This window comes from Anser brachyrhynchus, assembly GCF_964034855.1.
Source record: "Anser brachyrhynchus genome assembly, chromosome: 2".
NCBI classification, from domain to species: Eukaryota; Metazoa; Chordata; class Aves; order Anseriformes; family Anatidae; genus Anser; species Anser brachyrhynchus.
The window spans coordinates 114,775,152-114,780,058 of record NC_137695.1 but is presented as its reverse complement, the minus strand read 5'-3'; the positions used below and the strand labels follow the sequence as shown (position 1 = coordinate 114,780,058).

Genomic DNA, 4,907 nt, shown 5'->3' with positions numbered 1-4,907 from the left:
AACACCTATGTTCATGGTAACCTACGTATCTTACTTGCCTATGCCCGGGTGTGATACTTTTCTACTGACTTCTAAACTCATCACTGAAAAGGAGATTGTTCAGAGAATCTGCTTACATTGTCTTGGCATACAAAGAGTGAAAGAGTTGTTAGGATTGAGGAGTTAATTTACAGTAAGTGACATAAGATTGTGGGGCATAGATTAGTGACTTCTGAATAGAATTTGGTTTTAAAATGCTTCTCAAATCCCAGATATTGAATATCTCCGAAGGATAATGAGTTATTTGTTACAGAATGACAGTGCAGAAAATGAAGCAGCCATTACATATGTGCTCAGCAATAGCTCTCAGACAATGTTGGTTATCAGTTTTATAGAGACAAGAGATGCTGCCCATGAGACTGCTATTATCTGCAACTCTTATCTGAAAATGCTTTTTATGAATTTTAGCATGCATTTGGGTAACGGCCAGAGAGCTTATTTTAAAATGTCACCTAAAGTACAGATAGCTCCATTGATAGTGTGCTACAGAATGTCACTTTGAGACTTGAACCTGTAACATTGTGTTGGAAGCAAAAATCATAAGAAATGAAACACAGAAAACTTGGCAGACTACTTAATGACTTCTTATCTTTACACAAATTGCTACAACAAAATGCATTGCTTCTTAAAGAGAAATGTCATTTCCAAACTTGGAATTAAAACATCTGGTCTTTAGTCAGTTTAAATATCCAAGGGTTAAGGCTGTGTCTTGTTTGATAAACTTTTAGGAAAAATAGGAAATATTTGTTAATATTTCAAAACAGTGAATGGTTCTATAAATGTTGAATACAAATCTGAAAAGTGACCTTAGCTTTTTACCTTCCCATCTAACTCTGATTGCTAATATATATAGTTTCAGAACAGCAGTATTTCTTTAAATAATGAACTGCCAATGCAAGAACTATTTCTACCAAGTTGAGTGACAAAAAAATATTAATAATAAAAAAAATTGGATAATGTCTTACTGTATGTGAATTAAAGGCAAACATCACTAATTCAAAGCCAGAAATTCATGCACATTTCATATAAAATATAGATAACTTTTTTGCACTTCTTTTTTTCTAGTTTGTCCTAAAGCTCAGAGCACTTACCTTTTTGTTTTCTTTAGTAGACTTAAATAAAGAAGGAACTAACATAATGTTTATTATCCTTATTATCCCCTATTCTGTAGTAGAAGATCTAATAGGCAGTAAACACTTCTGTCATTAGCAACATAAGTCTTGCATGTATTAGAGACTAAAATAAGATTTGACCTTAACCTTTTTGTGATTGACATATGTTTATGCAGAACTTAATTCATCCATCATAGTAATTAAAATAAAATAAAATAAAATAAAATAAATAAAATTACTATGGCAAAACACATAGTAATACTTTGGCATAGTTCATGCCTCTATGTAAAAGGAAAAGTTTACCCATGATAGCTATACCAGCTGTGCTGGAAAAAGACACCTTCCAGCTGACAATGCTATGTTACCAAACTCCTGTGGGCACAATAGCACCATAGAGTTTGTTCTTGATGGTTCTGTTGAGGTCTTATGTGAGAGTGTAATTTTGATGAATTTTGCAGTATCTAACTTTCAAAGCTGTGTTAGAAACTGCTAGACAAGCCACTATTCCATCTTTTTTTTTTTTTTTAGTTTGTTCATTGATCTTTTCCTGAAATATATATTTCACATTTATCTTTAATGATAAATAAAGCTATGCATTTAAGAATGTACAGAAATTTTAGCTGTAGAAATAAAGAGTGATAACATATCACTCTGTAGAAATTATCCTTTCTCTTTCACTACTCACTCCCATAAGGATAGATGGCACCCAGGGATTACATTTTTTTCATATGTAATTCACCCTTTCTTTTAAGTAAAGGGTTTCTTTAAATACAGAAAGAAATTATTTGGCATCCAATCAAGCTTATAAAAGGACTGAAATCAGTAGTAGTTGACACCCTAAACACAATGTTTAGTTTATGTTCTGTGCAACTAGCTATCCAACCAAGTACTTCATCTTAGTATCTAATGTATTGCATGTTTGATACAACCTCATACCTGTTCAGTAATATATTCTGATTATCCAAATATTTTTTTCCAGTTCTAAAAAGTAGCACTGATGTTTGCAAAGAGGGTTGACAGTGGCATATACATCTTGACACAGAAACAATAATTTACAATGCTTGTGATGTTCTTGACAGCCTCTTTCTGTTAAATAATAAAAAGTACATCAAGAAATTTTACATTAAAATTCTGAAACCCCTCAAGCTAAAAGATCTTTTGGGTAAACAATGTGCCAGAGTGAAATATATATACTACCATACATACATCTTGTGAGGCAGTAGTCATAACCTTCATTCTCTTTGAACATATAGAGGTTTCTTTTGGAAATGTGATTTTTTCTAAATACAAAATCCTACTTTTAATTGTTTAATTTAGTTTCACATGAATTTCTTCATCATCATAGATTCCTAATGGACAACTTTTGAAACTAAAATCCTCTCCACCATTACATGTACTAGCTGTGGAGGACAAGGGTGTTTTCAATCTCTCTATCATTCACCACTTAGGGAATCCATTATTGCTCAGCAAACAACACACAGCTCTAAACGATTTCCTCAAGGCCTTCACTGCAGAAGGGACTTCATGATCCAGGTGTGGTTAATGTAAGTCTGAAAATGGAAAGGAGATGCATGTATCAGCATAATACTGCACCTCATCTAAACTGCCTTTCACAGGGATGGCTTGGTAGCTAGAACCCTCCAGCACAGGGGTCTGTATTTTCTGTGTTCTGTCCCAGTGTTTGTGCACAATTTTGACACATGTTTTGTCAACCAACAATTACTCTGAACCTTACTCAGGACTGTTTATGCTGGGCTCTTTTACATATTATGAACATGCCTTCAGCCAACACACATAAGAATTAGGGCAAAATACTGTGTTAACTTTATTTTGACACAATTCTTTGACTACCCATATTGGTAGAATAACATGACAGATTTATTTCACATGAGTCACCAAGCACTTTTCAAGTAGCTGTAACTTTCTAACACTACTGATCTGAGGAAATTCTTAATTTAATTAGGCCTTTGTTAGAGAAATATAAATGACTGAAGTTGGAGATGAATAACCATTAATTCAAACTTAATCTATGAGAACACATTTTGGACTAATATTCATCCTGTTCAGGATGAAACTAAAATGGACTGTTATCATCACTGCAAACTTATTTTAGAAATGAACAGATGGTATCAGTGATTAATGTTCCTTTTTATTTTTTTTTTCTTTTTTGTGTGCGTGTGTGTGTGTGACCTAATAATGAGCAAGGATATGTTTCGTGTATTTGATTTCTTTCTGTTAATTTTCCTGCAATTCTAGGATTTACCTTCATTACTTTGTCTGAACCTCTGTTCTCTTTAAAGGCACTGCTTCTCGATTTCCACAGTCCAGGTCCGGTTTTGCTGTAAAACAATCATTTCAGCATCACAACTGAAGGCATTTTTTAATAGAAACTGTTACCAAAAAGTAGTACATGTATAAGTGAATCTTTATCAAATCAAAGCTCTGTGTATTGATCTAGAAGAGTGTTCTTCCTGAAGCTCCCTGAATCAATCCACAAAGTGAATTTATAGAAGGAACAAATATTTGACAGAAATAAAATATCTGAGGAAAATACATTAATCAAACATGGTTTAAGTAAGTCCTCGTCCTTTCTCCACCTAAACACATAAAATAAATCAAATGTTTTAAATAGGTTTGCGTTTTGCAGACCAGTTAATAATTAGCCAAGCAAAATGCATGCTTAACACTGACATATCTACTGCATTTTTTAATAAAATAGAGAATATCCCCAGAGGAATAAGAAATTAATGTAGGAAAAGATGAAAAAGGTAAAAAACAAATATTAAACCACTCTGACCAATACAGAATTGAGAGAAAAAAATTAAAAAGGTCAACTTACCTTTGCTTTTCTCCCAATGGACTGTCATGTTGATCAATTGTTTTTCATCATTTCCAGTCAAACGGCTTTTTAAGTTACCATAAGTCAAAATTAAATAATATATCCTTTAATGTAAAAAGAAAAGAAAGTGAAATACATTAAATGTAGTTATAAGTGAGAAATTTTAGTGTGATACTGCTTGACAGACACTTGTGTATAATGTATGTCACTTAACATGTTTCAGTTTAACATACAACTATATTCAGACCGTTTTTTTTCAGAGAAAAGTGAGTTATGCTTCACTTTAATGGGACTATTCTCTTGTTGGCATGATTTCATCCTTGATTAATAAATGAACATTTTCTTCCACTTCTGAGAACACAGACATTAAAAAAAAAAAAAAAAAACCTTCAGAAAAAAGTGACGTTCTTTTGTTCAATTTCTTTGTATTACATAAAACAGTTTGGCTATGAACTTAAAAGAGTTCTTGTGCACCAGACTGCAAGAAATATAGAGGGTAACATGTATCCAGTTCCTAGATTTAGTTTCTGAAAAGAAAAAAAAAAATAAGCGTGGAAATATTTATATAGTTTTTCTCCATTAAAACACCATAAGGACAGGCAAATAAATAGATAAAGCCTAAATTCCTTTTCTCTTTGCCATCTCCCATGGCAATTATAGCAACAGAGTTTTTTGTGTGTGCACATGAACAAACTGCTTGTAAACATGATTATTTTGAGTAACAATCAATATGTGATACTATTTTGGAGCTAGTGTGAAAGAAAGGAAGATTGAGCTTTAGTAGAATTTTATATTTAAGATGTTTTTACTCTGCAAAAGTATATAGAATAATCATAATGTAAGAAAAAAAAGTGGAGCTTGCAAATAAATAATCTGTTTTTAAAAGCCACGCAGCCTATGGTAAATAGGCTTGTTTT

At 32.3% G+C, this 4,907-nt stretch overlaps 1 long non-coding RNA gene across 1 annotated transcript; it reads right to left on the bottom strand.

The window, feature by feature from the left end:
• Positions 1–1,404: 1,404 nt before the first annotated feature.
• Positions 1,405–4,094, bottom strand: LOC308190499. The gene is made up of 3 exons (XR_013947272.1): positions 3,991–4,094; positions 3,415–3,490; positions 1,405–2,701 (listed from the first exon to the last, which is right to left on the bottom strand). It is a non-coding gene; the product is annotated as an uncharacterized lncRNA (long non-coding RNA).
• Between the last annotated feature and the right edge of the window lie 813 nt (positions 4,095–4,907).